Source organism: Oryx dammah, unplaced genomic scaffold (genome assembly GCF_014754425.2).
Source record: "Oryx dammah isolate SB20612 unplaced genomic scaffold, SCBI_Odam_1.1 HiC_scaffold_11229, whole genome shotgun sequence".
NCBI lineage: Eukaryota > Metazoa > Chordata > Mammalia > Artiodactyla > Bovidae > Oryx > Oryx dammah.
The window spans coordinates 326377-344181 of NW_024080622.1; the positions used below are offsets into that span (position 1 = coordinate 326377).

Sequence of the window (17805 nt, forward strand, 5' to 3'; positions counted from 1 at the left end):
CCTGGATCAATTGCTTCTTTACTACAAGGAAATAAAATATTTCCTAGGAAAAGAAATAAATTATATAATCATGAAATATTTTCATGTCTTCTGTAAGGTTTTTTCCCCACAGGAAAGTTTTGAGCCAGTTATTAAACTGTATGTGATGAAATGCTTATGTCACTTAAAAGATTCTTATGCATATCTTTCATTCATCGTTTATAGGTCAAGAAAAATTACTGTCTGGCCAGTAACTGACAAATGAAGTTTGCCAGAAAAACAGCTCCTCTGTAGCTATAACTTAATCGGCAGAGATAATTTTGGAGTTGCCATTTCTGTTTTAGAAACTTGCAAGGTGACAAATGGGTAATAGTACCGTGTATGTTATTTAGTCGCTCAGTCATGTCCTACTCTTTGCAACCCTATGGAGTGTAGCCCACCAGGCTCCTCTGTCCATGGAACTTTTCAGGCAAGAATACACAGCGGGTTGCCATTTCCTACTCCAGGAGACCCTCCTAGACCAGGGATCAAACCCACATCTCCTGCTTTGGCAGATGAGTTCTTTACCACTGTGCCATCAGTTCAGTTCAGTCGCTCAGTGTGTCCGACTCTTTGCGACCCCGTGAATTGCAGCACGCCAGGCCTCCCTGTCCATCACCAACTCCCGGAGTTCACTCAAACTCATGTCCATCAAGTCGGTGATGCCATCCAGCCATCTCATCCTTTGTCGTCCCCTTCTCCTCCTGTCCCCAATCCTTCCCAGCATCAGAGTCTTTTCCAATGAGTCAACTCTTCGCATGAGGTGGCCAGAGTACTGGAGTTTCAGCTTTAGCATCATTCCTTTCAAAGTACACCCAGGACTGATCTCCTTCAGAATGGACTGGTTGGATCTCCTTGAAGTCCAAGGGACTCTCAAGAGTCTTCTCCAACACCAGAGTTCAAAAGCATCAATTCTTCAGCGCTCAGCTTTCTTCATAGTCCAACTCTCATATCCATACATGACCACTGGAAAAACCATAGCCTTGACTAGACGGACCTTTGTTGGCAAAGTGATGTCTCTGCTTTTCAATATGCTGTCTAGGTTGGTCATAACTTTCCTTCCCGGGAGTAAGTGTCTTTTAATTTCATGGCTGCAGTCACCATCTGCAGTGATTTTGGAGCCCCCCAAAATAAAGTCTGACACTGTTTCCACTGTTTCTCCATCTATTTCCCATGAAGTGATGGGACCATAGGACAACTTAAATTACAGGCATCATAACTGGGAAAAGCTGCTTCAGTGTTACTGAAAATAAGAAGTGGTACTCATTGCAGCATCTGCTAATGGGCTTCTTTCCCCATTTTATCTTTAAAGAAAAAAGATGACATTTGGCTTAATTATTCAGCAAGGATCAAAGAGTCTTTGATTTTCTTATCCACGTATTTAGTTTTTCTAGATTTCTTTGCTTAAAGAATTGTTACTGAATCAGATGATCTGGGATGTGGGAAACGCTAATGGAGCACTGAACTTTATATACCAGATTATGGAAAAGAATGCATTTTTGTGCCCTGCAGTGAAGTGCCATTTTATTGGCTTCTTCATATAACAACACAGCTGATGGAAGCATGGCCTTGGAAGAGTTATTCTGGGAAGCGAACACGATAGCAACTCAGAGAATTGCCATTCTATCTTCCCACAGTGAAAAATGAAATGAATCAAAGCATCTGTAAAGCATAAACCAAAGTGATTATTCATTTCTTTCCTTGTTTAAGAAACATGCTGCACACTCCTGCTGCAGTCCTCGCCTCCAACCCCAATGCCAGTAATTGCAGATTCAGATTTACCACAACAGAGTCTGACCCAGGGCTATACCCAAAGAGCAACCACATCCAAGACACATAAGGAAAGCCAAAAATAATGAAAGGCTCTATATCTGAAAAGATTCTTATTTAAGATCTCAGGTGAGCCTATAGAATTATGGACCCAGGCAATCAGACATCAATCAGACATGCAGTTTCTTTTCATTTGCCTTGTATTTCTTGAAGTCCTACCAAGAAGTGCTCCAACGGAGAGCAAACAGAGATGACTGCTTAAACAGCACCTTTGCTCCACAGGAAAATTTTCTTTAGGTAAATAGTCTTCAAGACTTATATAGATTTCACTGTGCATAAATATGTAATAAGGCTAAAACCAAAAGGCAAATCAATGATTAAACATATTTCTGAAGGCAGAGAAAATTAACTAAATCATATTTGTATCTGATAATCACATATTAATTAAATTATCTCTTTGGTGTTTGGTGCTGGTGTGATATACAGCACCTATATATCTGCACAGTTCTTTGGTTACAAGCAATACAACTGAATCAGGCTAACTTTGGAATAAGGGAGTTTGTTGAAAGGGTATCCAAAGCTTGGAGAATTGTTGAAAGGCTGTACCTTAGACTTAGAAATGGGCAAAAGAAACAAGTCATCTTTGGAAATTCAGAGGCAACAACATTAACAGTGGTGTCACAACTTAAGAAAAGCAAACTGGAGACAAAACTAACTATATTCTGTGTGTGTATGTGTGTGTGTGTAAATTCGAGGAAGCATCTGACTGGATTAGTTTGGCTTACATACCAGCCCTCTGGCTAGTTAAAGGCAAGATTCCTTATTACAGACCATCAGACTGTACCCCATTGGGAAGAATTAACACTCAAATGAAATCTCTCAGAGGTTAAAAGACCACCAAAAAAGACTTTTTAGCAAACGGTATACATAAGTATATTAAATCCACCAGTAGTCTTGTATAAAAGAATAAGTAGCTAGGTATTATCCAAATGAAAATATTTAGCCACCATGGGTTGAATCTTGAAGTCTGAGAGGATGAAGTTGGTGTTTAGACCGGAAACAGAAAAAATGGTTTCTGTGAAAGCTTGTCATGCTTCTTAACAAATTTTCTAATTCCATTCACAAAATTAGACTTTGATAACTAGTTGGATAATGACTTGTTTCATAAATCTATTGAACCTGTTTGATGTGCATAATTCTTTGGATAATGTGAAGAAAGATGAGGTAATTATTTTTCACCCCAGACGAACACAACATGCAGACTGCCTGTCTTGTGAGGTCTACCTTAGGACATGGGCTGGGAAGAAAGCCTCAGTATGTCTAAAAGGGAAGGGATTCTTGATTTCTACCACCTGTCTTCTACCAGGTTTTCTCCTTCCGAGGTCTTTCTCATCTTAGTAAATGGCAGTCACTCAAACCAAAATACTGGGAGTCTTCCTCTTTCCCCAGTTCACATAGATTTCCAAGACTTCAAAATAATGCAGATTTCCTCAAGTTTTCAGCTCCTCTCCATCTCTCCTCTCTAATCCCAGCTGATGGCGTCTTCAGCAGGCCAGATATGCTGCAGTGTCTCCCCCATCTCCACAGCTGTGTCGTCAGACCAGGCCTGCTTCTGTTCCTTTGCCCCTTTCCTCGCTGCACCGTATTGTCCATCCAGCGTCCCAGATCTGTCTTCTCAAAGCGTAAATCTGATCATCACGTTATAACACTTGAAATCTTCCAAAGGTCTCCTAAATGTTATCTTTTCAGAAAGACCATCCCTTAGCCATTCTAGCTAAAATCACTCCATACATTCTTCTCCACACCTGCCATGCCTCATCCCCTGCACCCCTACCCAGGACTTATTCTTTTTCTCTTAGCACTTAAGACTAACTGAAATGATCCTACTGTTTTAAATGGTCCTGTTTCCCCTAAAGAATAATGATGTGCTTTAAAAGAAAAAAAGCCAAATGTTCCAGTAGATACCCTATTTTTCAGGCATTCAGTAAATTTTTGCTGAATAAATGAGTGATGGTCACAGCAGGGACTGAGCCAGCAGTGATTCCTCTTACTGAAGTAGTTGTTCTATTCAGTAAGGTCTGAGAAAAACCCATACTTATTTTGCTAACTTTGTTTTACGAAGGGTACCTTCAATGTGTCTGCATCTCATATGTCAATTTTATGTTGGAAAAAAAAAGGGTGCTGTGGTCCCTTCCTGTCATTTTCTGCTGCAATCAGTCTTCTGTCTCCACTGAGCCATGAGCATTACTTGTTACTGGCAGATGAATATGCTTTTTGGCCATGAGAAAATAATAAAGGTTCTTAGTTCTATGGCATTCTAAGATTTTTCATACTGTTTTCAGTGCAGTTGCCTCCATTCTTTAATTTTATGGAAATAGCTTTGAATGGCATTAAAAATACAAGTGTTTGTGACTAGATGGATTTCAGTACTTAACATCTTGTGTCAATCTTTTTTCTTAAATCCCACTGCCAACCGCTGTGGCCTGGTTGGACCACCCATATTTGAGTTTCTGTGATGCATTCTTTTATGAATAGGGCCTTTTTTCCCTATTGGATTTTCCTACCTATCGACAGATGACTGTTTCCTACTTGCAAGGGAAAAGATACTACACTGGCCGAATTTATACTCCCGGATCAATTTGAATTTCTTGTCAGATTTTTTTTCTTTCCCTAATGTGATTTCCTTAAATCAGTAGAAATAATATTCTCTAAAGCTCTAGAATCTGATTTCAAAGAGGAAGAAGTATAATCCAGAATAACAGCAGAAGGAATGTAAATATAGAGAACTCAGAATTAACCCCAGTTCCTCCCCATTTTCTGCATTCCCTTTTTCAATGCCCTTGGCTCTATCAAACCAGATGTATTTTCTGAGGCCAGCTAGCTGTCTAGCACTCTAAAAGATAGTGTGGGATAAAGCAGGGGTTTGCCAAACATGATCAGCTTGCTGCCTATTCTTAATAAAGTTTTATTGGAACATAGCTACGTCCATTTGTTTGCATATTATCTATGGCTGTTTGTGTGATACAAGAGCAGAGGTGAATAATTATGACTGAGACATATGGCCTGAAAAGCCTGAAATATTTACTGTCTAGACTTCTGCAAAAAATATTTGCCAGCCCCTGGTATATAAAGAGGCAATTCCCTGGTGGTCCAGTTACCCCCATTCTCATAGAGTTTATGAACTGATTGAATTGGTTGTTATCACATGGAGTAATTGGCAAACAATAAATGACAAATTGAGTGATACTAAGGAGAATAGGTACCACAGAATGGCTATTGATTGGCAGATAAATCTCATCTATAGTGAAGCGATTATTTAAGCATGCTGAAGTATGGAAAGCTTCCTTGTAATTGCTTTCCCCTGTTACTCTGTGCTTTTCTTTGTTGAGTCCCAGATATGCTATAACATTCAAAGATATTCACAGGATCATTGTCAAAACTTCTCCCAGAAGTATGTCCTCCATCATTCCCCCAAAGAGGTGAGTTGGAGAAATAGAAACTTAAGGCTGCAGCATTGTTTAGAACCTTGCCTGGCATATTATAGATCCTCAGCTATGCTTGAAAAAGTGAAAGAACCTCCAAACGATAACGGAAGGTAAATTCTGTGCAAGTAATAGCTAATCTTACTGACTGTTCAGAATGTGCCACCTTAGAATGGTGTTTCTCAGCAAGAAAGCTCCTACTTTTTAAATAATTAAACGGTAGTGAGCATGTAACCCACTTAGCTCAGAGCCTGACACCTGGCACATTACAAGTGCTTAGTTAGTCTTTACTGTCAATATTTAGAGTAAATTGAATATTTTATTTCAGACAGTATTATGATAATTATGCTGATGAAAGTAATGAAAGCATATGTTAGCTCTTGATTGCATCACCCTCTCAGTTAAGAAAAATTTGTACTTAGGAAGTGCATAACAAAGTGATTCACAGTAATGTAAAATTAGCTGTTTCATCAGTGTAGAGAAGACTGTCTTTTGATTTGGTTGTGCTGATTATCAATAATAGCCCATTAATATTTTTTAAATATCAAGAGAAATTAACTAGAGTAGATGAAGCTGTATCTACTCAGCTGCTTCTCTTTATAAAAACCTTTTATTTTAGTTTAATGTAAATTCTAAGGCTACCACTCAATGAATTTTCACAAAGGAAGCACACTTATGTAACCAGAACGTTAGTCAAGCAGAAAACTGCCAGCATCTCAGACACCCCGGCCTCCTTCCAGTCACTGCTACTCCCCCAAAAAGGAAACTTCTTCCTTAGGAACTTACATTGTAAAGACAAATGGAGGAGATGTTAGCACATTCTTTTAATAAGCCCACAGACTCATCTAGGCCCTTTGAGAATAATCTGACATTTTAAGAAGAGAATAGTCTTCAGACACTGGAGTATTTCATGCTAAACATGTCAAAGTCCTTTTTACACCATCCCCAGTGTGCTTTGGCATGTTTCATATGAAAGCCTTCAGGGGCAGACAGTTATTTTCCCTTCTTAAAATAGAGAAGGAGGAAGGGTTTAATTGTATAAAAAAAGTTCATGATTAAAAAAACAATAGCAATAATCAGTCTGTTGTGGCTTCACTAGAATAGCTATTAGTCAGTCATGCAAACTTCACCAGACATGGAGATATGGAAAGTGAATTGGAAAGAGTCTATGTTCTGCTCTTATCTCATGCATTCACGTAATTTTAACTTTTTGTATTTTTCACTAATGTCTGAATAGAATTCATGTATCCCCCTCCTCTTTCTCTGTTTCAGAGGCCATGCTGATCGACACTGACAATTAATTAGGTGCTCTGAATAATATATGAATATCCTATCCAAGAAAATGCTTTGAAAGTTATCCAGTTTCCTGTTTCTTAGAGTTATTTCCCCATCCTAATTTTTCATGTTATATGTTTTGCCTCATGTTATATGTTTGTAAATTACTTAGAGCAAACAAACATAAACAGAAGGTCATTACAATTCTTGTTCCCAAATGTTTAGTTTGGCATCTGATGCAAAGCCTCAATTGCAGGCTGGAGCGCCAGAAGCTTGAGCTGAAGACACGAATGTGGTGCACAGACATGATTCGAATTCGGCAGAGTGTTTATATTTTCCCAAGGGACTCATTAACAAGAGTTAAGCCCTAAGCCCTGTTACTACCAACATATCTTAACAGGTTAACTTTTCTGATTTGTGAAGTAGAGTATCATCTTACATGTATACATCTTTAAACAAGCTTCTCTTCCCTTTCAACTGCCCTGTAAGCTACTACAGAAAGTTTAACACTCAGTCCCTACCACATTTGAAAATGTGTTTTGTTAAATATCCCTTGGCACATAGTCACCCAAGTAGAGTTCTATTTTTTGGTAGTTTCAAAGTTAGAATCAACCTAAATGTCCATCCCGGAGAAGGCGATGGCATCCCACTCCAGTACTCTTGCCTGGAAAATCCCATGGACTGAAAAGCCTGGTAGGCTACAGTCCATGGGGTCGTGAAGAGTCGGACACGACTGAGCGACCTCAGTTTCACTTTTCATTTTCATGCATTGGAGAAGGAAATGGCAACCCACTCCAGTGTTCTTGCCTGGAGAATCCCAGGGATGGGGGAGCCTGGTGGACCGTTGTCTATGGTGTCGCACAGAATCGGACACGACAGGCGACTTAGCAGCAGCAGCAGCAAATGTCCATCCACAGGGGACTCATTAGATGAATTATATTATGATAGAATATCATGTGTCTGCTAAAGGAAATCTACATTTATTGATATGGTTGTAAAACCTCCTGGATCATATGATCCTGTATATATAAACATATTTTGCTGTATGCCTCTGTGTGAGTATTATACTATAAAATATATTTTAATAAACAAAAGGAAAAAGTGATCGATCTTCTCTGGGAGGTGTGTTAGGAGAGATTCTGCTTCCTGCTATATCCTGATTTGTTTAAATATATGATATATTGATTATATCTTAGTTTTAAAAAGAGAAAACAAGTTTAAATAGACTGTTGTCTGTTTTTTATATGTCCATTATTTCAACCCTTGTTCTTTGCATTTTAAAAGTGTACTCAGAATCCTCTTTGGCTAAAACAGGTTTGACTTGAGTGTCCAGCCGGAAAAGGCTGGAGTTTTGGTTTCCCGTTTGATCCGTGTCATGTTTAGAGAAAGATGCTGACCAATGAAGTCAGTACCAAAACTGACAGTGGTATTGGGGCCGTAGAGAGTTCTTTAGCTCAGTTTCCTACCCATTATCTGGGTGTGTTTTGCAGTTTCTATAGGATTAGAAACAATTTACATTGAGGCTTCGGGAGCATTTTCATGCTGCTCAACTCACAGAGCAATATAAACCCACAGGACTAAGAATGGGCTGTAAAGTTAATAGGGTAAGATGAGTACAAGCACCTGGTTCCCTTCTTGTTTTCTATTTGCTAAGGAAGGCAAGTAGATAGTGGGGACAGAAACATATGTGTAGGCAAGGGCGTAGTTTTCAAGGAGATATGGTATGATAGGTATGTTTTTGAGGATGTTGTTAAAACTTTTTAAAGAGAAAGGCAAGTTCAGTTGCAAGTGATTTGTGGAAATAAACCAATGAGGAAAGTAATTTGTCTCTTGAATATATTATCCCATCACTATTTGCCTCATCCTCCATATTTATTTCTTGACCTTGATTTTTCCTGTGTTTTTAGTCTGATAAAGATTGAAGTTATTCTTCCTGAACACAATTCAGAGGCCTACGATACCTCTTGTAACTTAGGTAAATGTTTACTTCCTTCAACAGTCACCTGAACTGGAGGTAGAAGTAACACCCTCAAGAAATTGAGCATGATAAAAATAGCATCCAGGTAGGACCTGTGGTGGGTTATATTCATCAAAAAAGGCCACAGTAGTGTTTCCAGGCCAACTGTCACTCCCCTCAGTCTGGGGCTGAACTTTGCGAATGCCTCAGCAAATAGAATGTGGTGGATATGCATCTGTGCATGCTAAATCGCTTCAGTTGTGTCTGACTCCTTGTGATCCTATGGACTGTAGCTTGCCATGCTCCTCTGTCCATGGGATTTCCCAGTCAAGAATACTGGAGTGGGTTGCCATGCCTGCCCCCAGGGGATCTTCCTGACCCAGGGATCAAACCCGCATCTCTTATATCTCCTGCATTTGGCAGGTGGATTCTTTACCACTGGGGCTACCTAGGAAGCCCGTAATGGATATGACACTATGTAATTTCAAGGCTAGATAAGGCAATAAGGCTACCACCTATATCTTTTCTTTCTTGAAACACTAACTTGTGAAATCTGGCCACCTAGCAGTGACAAAATTGAAAGTAGCCTATATGGGGGGACCAGCATCAACCATCAGATATGAGAGTGATTGAGTCCTCAGGTGTGCTAGCTCCTGGCCTTCAAGTTTTCCAGCTGAAGTCCCAAACATTAAGGAAAAATAAGCTGTCCAGCTGTACCATATTCCAGTTCCTAACTCACAGAATTTATGAGCATGATCAATGGTTGTTTTATATCACTAAGTTTTATGATAATTTATTTTATAATGATGATATTAATAACTGGTACTGGGCCACTTCTAAATATTAAAATCTTAAAAATTTTGAAAATGTATGACAGTATTTTTTTCTAAACTGTAACTGCTAAAATAAATGAGTATTTTTTTCTCTTTTTGTTCTTTATTCAATAAATTCATCAAACATTTAGTCAACACCTCGTATGCCAGGTACTATTTTAGACATTGTAGATACAAAAGTAAATATATAAGAATCCCTATTTTCCTTAGGATTTTCTAGGGAGCTTACATTTTAATGGGGTATGAGACTGACAGTAAGTACATGTATAAGTACATGTATATTTTGGTGGAATCAAGCTGGAATCAAGATTGCTGGGAGAAATATCAATAACCCCAGATACACAAATGACACCACCCTTATGGCAGAAAGCAAAGAAGAACTAAAGAGCCTCTTAATGAAAGTGAAAGAGCAGAGTGGGCTTAAAACTCAACATTCAAAAAACTAAGATATGGCATCTGGTCCCATCACTTAATGGGAAATAGATGGGGAAACAATGGAAACAGTGAAAGACTACTTTTGAGGGCTCCAAAATCACTGCAGATGGTGACTGCAGCCATGAAATTAAAAGACACTTACTCCTTGGAAGAAAAACTATGACCAACCTAGACAGCATATTGAGAAGCAGAGACATTACTTTGCTGACAAAGGTCCATCTAGTCAAAGCTATGGTTTTTCCAGCAGTCATGTATAGATGTGAGAGTTGGACTATAAAGAAAGCTGAGTGCCAAAGAATTGATGCTTTTGAACTGTGGTGTTGGAGACAACTCTTAAGAGTCCCTTGGACAGCAAGGAGATCAAACCAGTCAATCCTAAAGGAAATCAGTCCTGAATATTCATTGGAAGGACTGATACTGAAGCTGAAGCTACAATACTTTGGCCACTTGATGCAAAGAACTGACTCATTTGAAAAGTCCCTGATGCTGGGAAAGATTGAAGGCAGGAGGGAGAAGGAGTTGGCAGAGGATTAGATGGTTGGATAACATCACCGACTTGATGGATATGAGTTTGAGCAGGCTCTGGCAGTTGGTGATGGACAGGGAAGTGGCATGCTGCAGTCCACAGGGTTGCAAAGAGCTGGGCAGGACTTGAGCGACTGAACTGATAATATTTGGGGATGATAAATGTCATGAAGAAGGATCAGGAGTTATTGATGCAGATGAAGAGCAGGGGTGCTCTTTTAAAGTGAATGAGAGCAGGCCTCAGTGATGAACTGAGTTGGCATTGAAGAATAGACATGAATATAGAGAGTGATCAAGTCATGCAACTGTCTAGGAGAAGAACATTCCAGATAAAATACCAAGAGCAGTGGGCTGATGTAGAAGACTGCTTGGTTGTATTTGAGAATATGTAAGAAAGACAGGATGCTTGAAGCAAAATGCGCAACAAGAAGATGGTTAGAAAGTGAAGTTTGAAGTGTTTGCCTAAAAGAAAACTGAAAAAAGTGATTTACATTAAGGTGTGACTGATCTCTATCAAATGCTATCATGGACTTACAATTGAGCAGTCCTTAATTAATGTTATCTCTGATGACCTAACAGTGAAAGGACTTCAGAAATTGTAATTTAAACTCTGAAAAGACTCAATGAATTTTAATTTTTAAATGCATATTTTCAGAGAAGTAAAATGGAGTAGTCACTGTTGAGCATAACATATATTGCTAGGATAAAAACGGTAGGGAACACTGGGTGAATATAAAAGTTTAAAGAGAGAGGAAGAACAATGTAAAATTTCCAGATTTTAGAGAAGAGTATGCTTATATACTTTTTAAATGAGCTTTTAATTATAGTAAAATTCTATTTTAAAATATTTTCATTGAGTCTCTTTTTCACTTTTTAAGAGTTGTGAAATTGCACCTGGCTTATTCATACTCAAAATCAGGCACCTGCAATCTCTTAATTAGGAGCAAGTTTCCAAAACAATCCTTATTTTTACATTAAGTTTGTTCACTTCATTTTCTATCAATAGTTTGCTTGCCTATAAAATATAAACTGTTTTAAATATTTTCTTCAAAATTAATTTTTGTGGCTTTATTCTTTAATCAAGTAATTTATGTCAGTTTTCTAGTAAGTCACACTTTAAGTGGTTGTTGTTGATAACTATCATTTTGATATTTTGATTATCTGATAAACACACTGCTCAATTCTACTAATACTTTACCTTTTTGCATTACCAAAGACTATTTTGAGGTGGATGTAACTAAAAATTATGTGGTTCCCTTTGTAATGACAAGAATACAGAAAATTTAGCCACTGACGTGACCCTTAATATTTATTTATTTATTTATTCATTCATTCATTCATAGTGCCCCCCCCCGCCATTTACCTTTTTTGGATTAAATAGCCAAATAATGAGAACCAGATTTTGAAATGTTGCTTGGCTGTGATTTTTTTTCCAAACTTTTTTTGAAATGTGTTTCCTTAACCCTCCCAACAGCTTCACTATTTGATTTGGACAACAGAAGTACTTTGTAGTCTTCAGCATGTGTAGATATCTTGTAATAATTTTCTAATTAAATGTTTTCTTCATTTTTCCTGTACTTTTATGTATGTTAGCAACAATGCATCCCTGGTGGCTCAGATGGTAAAGAGTCTGCCTGCAGTGCAGGATACCTGGTTTGATCTTTTGGTCGGGAAGATTCCCTTGGAGAAGGAAATGGCAACCCACTCCCGTATCCTTGCCTGGAAAAATCCATGGATGGAAGAGCCTGGCAAGCTACAGGCCATGCGGTCGCAAAGATTCGGACACGACTGAGCGACTTCACTTTCATGTATTTTAGAATCTGAATAGTCCTTTACACTATTATTTATTCTCCCTATACAATTTACTAAAGTTGATTTAAAAAGATAACCTCCCCACAAATACTGTTTTCATTAAATATTCATCTTCTATCACAAAGTATTGGACATTAATTCAGCACGACAGTATGAGTTTAGACTCTGGAGCCAAGAGCTTGTATGTTCTGAATATAGTTTACTGCCAGTCCTCAGATACAGAACTCTTTGATGTTCTAATTTCCTCATCTGTAAAATAAGAGTGATGATCAAAATTGTCAGTACTTATTTTCCATTCTACTTTTGAGACTTCTTTTGAAACTACTAAATTTACCTGATGAAATCAATATTTTGTACAACTTTGTACAATTCTTTTTGTGTAACAACAGTTTTAGTACAAGGAACCTTGTGGAGTGATCATCAAATAGTGGGATGAAGTCCCGCAAGGAAATGAAATGCCAGTCAGCTTTCTTTGCTTTCCAGGACTTCATCCCTCTTTTTGATGATTGCTCCACATGGTCCCTGATTCAAACCAACCAGTTGTGACTTTGTTTCCTATCTACAGGATACATGTAAAATCTATTCGTAACACTCCCCCAAAGAACTCAATTCTTCTGTTGACTTTAACTGAGCAAGACTCCAAACATGTCTTTTCTTAACTGTGGTTCAATATTCCTTAAAATATGAATACTAGATTGGTAATTTGGGGAGTAATTTATGAACTAATGAACTCTTGGCAATCCCAGCTTTAATGCCACCTCTGAGGAAGATTACTTCTGCAGAGGTCTCTAATATCTGCATTAGTGTAGTGGTCTTCCTCCCTAAACAGTATCCCTGCATTTTCTCATTCTCTCTCAGCTCACAACATAGGTAATTCTGGACACATAATTCATTTTTATGTAAAGCTCTCCAATCACTGAAAGGTCTACTTTTTTGTTAAAAATTGTACTTATATATATATACTCAACATAAATTTTAAAATATACTTCAGTGTTTTCTTTGAATAAATGAAGGACTATATAGATTTATCTTTTTAGTAGTTTTAGGTTTATAACAAAATTGAGAGGACGATACAGAGATTTACCATATACTCTCTGCCCCCAGAGATGCACCATCTCCCTTGTTATCAGCGTCCCCCACAGGTTAGTACATTTGTTACAACTGGTGAACACACATTAACACATCACAGTCACTCAGAATCCAGTTTAGACTAGGATTCATCCTTTGTATTGTACATTCCATAAGTTTTGACAAATATATAATGATATATGCATGCTAAGTCACTTCAGTCGTGTCCGACTCTTTGTGACCCTATGGACTGTAGCCTACCAGTCTCCTCTGTCTGTGGTGATTCTCCAAGCAAGAATACTGAGTTGCCATGCCCTCCTCCAGGGGATCTTCCCGACGCAGGGATCGAACCCGCATCCCGGCATTATAACATCATACAGGGATCAAACTCATGACCTGCCACCCTATAACATCATACAGTTTATGTTTACTGTCCTAAAAATCCTTTGTGCTCTGCCTATTCAACACCTCCTACTCCACCCCGACAACCAGTGATCTTTTTACTGTCTGTGGTTTTTCCTTTTCCAAAATGTCATATAATTGGAATCATATGTAAGCTCTTCAGATTGGCTTCTTTCTCTTATTATTAGGTATTTATGGCTTCCCAGGTGCCGCTAGTGGTAAAGAATGTTGCCTTCCAGTGCAAGAGACATGAGAGATGCAGGTTCCGTCCCTGGGTCAAGAAGATCCCCTGTAGAAGGGAATGGCAAACCACTCCAGTATTCTTGCCTGAAGAACCCCATGAACAGAGTAACTTGGCAGACTACAGGCCCTGGGGTTGCAAAGAGTCAGACATGACTGAAGCTACTTAGCACACAGCACAGGCACTTAACTTTCCTCCATGGCTTTTCATGGTTTGATCACTCATTTCTTTTTTGTGCCGAATAATATTTCATTGTCTGGATATACTACAGTTTACCCATTCACCTGTTGGGCGACATCATAGTTGTTCCCAAATTTGGGCAGTTATGAAGAAAGCTGCTATAAACATTCATATTTAGGTTTTTATGTATGGACATAAATTTTCAACTCCTTTGGTAAATACCAGGGAGCACAATTTCTGAACCCTATAGTAAGCATATGTTTAGTTTTATAAGAAACCACCAAATTGTTTTCCAAAGTGGCTGGACCATTTTGCATTTCCACCAGCAGTGAATGAGAGTTGCTCCACATCCTCACTAGCATTTACAGGTGTAAATTTTCCAGATTTTGGTCATTCTAATAGGTGTGTAGGGGTATGTCATTTTAATATGTACTTCTCTGAAGGCATATGATGTTGAGCATCTCTTCATATGTATGTTTGCCATCTATTTATCATTCCATCTTTATTATAAAACAAATATTTTTATCTTCCTTTCAATCTGTATAGCTTTTATTTTGCTTTCTTGGCTTATTGCATTAGCAAGGACTTCTGTTATGATGTTGAAAGGATGGTTAAGAGAGGACATCCTTGCCTTGCACCTGATCTTAGTGGGAAAGCTTTGAATTTATCACCTAAAGTATAATGTTAGCTCAAGGTTTTTTGTGAATAGTCTCTATGAAGTTAAGAAAGTTTCCCTCCTTCCTAGTTTGCTGAGGGATTTTATTGTGTGTGTTAGATTTTGTCAAGTCATTTTCTGCATCTATTTATATGATCATGTGGTTTTTCTTATTTATCTTGTTGATGTGATGATTACTTAATTTTTGAATGTTGAACTAGCCTTGCATACTTGAGATAAAACCTACTTTGTCATTGCATATAATTCTTTTTATACTTTTTTGGGTTGATTTGCTAGCATTTTATCAAGGGTTTTTTCATCTGTGTTCATGAGAGACGTCTGTAGTTTTCTGTTCATGTCTTTGTTTGGTGTTGGTATTAGAGTAATGTTGGCCACGTAGAATGAATTAGGAAACATTCTCTCTGCTTCTCTCCTCTGATCCCATATAGCTTTTGACTGCTAGATTTTCATAGAAAAATTAGTAAGACCAACTTCTACTCAGAGCATATGATTTGATATTTAGTTTAGCATACTTAACATTTAACATATATTTAATATATATGGTTATATTCAGAGTCACTATCTTGGCATTTCCTGAAGACTTTAAACTCCATAGTGTCTTTTACTTACAGAAATCTAGATATATATCAGCAAAACTATCTTCTTTCATCCAAGCGTAGTGATACCTATATAGTAAATGAGGTGGTAAGCCATTTGGATAGGTCATACCTATGGAATTTCTCTATGATAATAGTCTGCATTTGTTTTACCACACACCATTTAGATTACTTGATCCTTCTATTTCCTTGTATAACGTCATTTGTTTACATCAGAACACAAGAAGAAAGAGTTTCAGTGTATTGGCTGAATTTGTTCGCATTAAAACAAAAAGAAAGTTTTACTATATTGGCTGCATTGCCTTAATTAATGGCGTACTCAGTACACTGTAATGGAGAAAGAGCAGATGTCTTGGGACTGTGTGATACTTTATATGATATTTTAGGTGCATCTCAAATGCAGTATGCACTTATGGATAACTTTTTTAAGAAATAAAATTATCCTCCCACCTTTGTTCATCTTACTTCCTAGTTGTAATGCATTGTAAAGATGCTTGGGGAAGGTGGATTACACTTAAGACACTGTGCCAGGTTTTCTTCTGAACTTTTCTCCCTTGTCAATATAAATATAAAAATACAAGTATAGGTGAGAAATAAGAATTTTTATTAATTGACATGGCTATTTCTGTAAGAATTCTAGTTTACAACCATTTGCTTTTGGATGTATAAAAAGCAACTACAAATGATCATTGTTATTTATTTGACAAGAAAAGTAAGTGGTTGAAATAGAAACAAGTCGTATAAGAGCTTTTATACCAGCCTCACAAATATCTCTGGGCTATGAACCATCAACTTATGAAATTTCTACCCAAAACGCCACCAATTCTGATTTGCAAATTCCCTACAGATATTTAAAGAAAGAAAGAGAAGATTCTTTGTCTTTTCTTGTTTTCTTTACCATTACTGGATTGTCCCATTTTATTGGAAAGTCTTTTAACTTTAACATAGTAGCATGGCATAGGTTTACTTTTCATTTTAGTAAGAATAGTATATGATTAGAAATGTGTGGTTTTGAATCAGATTTCCTGGATTAAAACTGACCTTTGCAATTTATTAGATGTGAAAATTTAAGCAAGTACTTCAACCTCTCTTGCCACATTTTGTTCATCTGTATAATGGAGATTAAAATAGTTCCTACCTCACATAGGATTATTATGAGAATTTAATTAGTTAGCATGTGTAGTGTTTACATTACTTGGCACATAAAACATTCACTTTTGGTGTTAGCTACTAGTGCTATTATTTTATTGTTGAGATGCGTCCCTTAACTGTTTGGTTGAGATCAGATTGTGTTTGGTTCTACTCATTCTGTCTTGATTTTTAAATATTTGTTAAATATTTTTTGTTCCAGAAGTGCATAAAATATATGTTTTATATATTTCATGTTGAAATATAAATTTCATGTTGAATGGAAAATGAACACCAAACAATGAGTGTGAAACTGATGGAAAGTCAGTATAAATATATATTTATGCCACAATGTCCTGTCTACTTACCAAAGTTAATCTGCAAAATTACTTGGAATTCCCTGGGGACAAAACTATCATATTTTATCCATAATATAAGTTTTAAATTGATTAAGAACTTTGTTTCTTTTCATATACTAACTTGTTTGCCTAGGCAAAATTTTACTGCTTTAGTTTCAAATTCATCCCCTCTATTTATTTTTTTATTTTTTAACATTTTTAGGTGTTTTCACTCTAAAGTTTGTAAATTAGATACTCTAGCAAAGAACAAGAAAAGAAAAGATACTTGTCAATGCAACTTGGAGGTATATATGTTCAGGTGATTGGCATAACCTGATTACTATGATTTTTTTATTTTTAACCATTCATATACTCTTAAGCTATTACAGGACATTATATTCCACTAGTTGTTTTTCAGCCCCCAAATTAAAATTTCTAACTCAGTGGAAATTTCAGTCTCACTTCCAACATCTTGAGCTTATCCTCAAGTAAATTTTTGTTTCTGTTATAGTAGTAGACACATACAGTGTAGAATTGGTACCTTTATCACTGGAACTTATATTTTCCTCCTAGTAACAGAAACTAGAAATAGCAGTAAGTCAGAGGTGAGTAGTTTAAAGGTACAAAAGCTTAGCAAAGTCATAAAAAATTCAGGATCCTTCTGACTTTGTAGGGCTTCCCTGATATCTCAGTTGGTAATGAATCCACTTGCAATGCAGGAGACCCTGGTTCGATTCCTTGGGATGGGAAGATCTGCTGAAGAAGGGATAGGCTACCCACTCCAGTATTCTAGGGCATCCCTTGTGGCTCAGCTGGTAAAGAATCCGCCTACCTTGTGGGAGATCTGGGTTCAGTCCCTGGGTTGGGTAGATCCCCTGGAGAAGGGAAAGGCTACCCACTCCAGTATTCTGGCCTGAAGAATTTCATGCACTGTATATATAGTCCAAGGGGTCATAAAGAGTCAGACATGACTAAGTGACTTTCACACACACACACTCGCTCTGACTTTGTACTTTTTAACTCCTTAGCACTGGCTTACATGATTAAGGCTATAAAATGGCAGATGGAG

The 17805-nt window shown here is 37.4% G+C and overlaps 1 protein-coding gene across 2 annotated transcripts in view; it reads left to right on the top strand.

The window, feature by feature from the left end:
- The window catches only part of LOC120861136 (coiled-coil domain-containing protein 91-like), a 305946-nt gene that overhangs the window by 263550 nt on the left and 24591 nt on the right, over positions 1 to 17805 (top strand). The gene's annotated exons all lie outside the window — the stretch shown is intronic.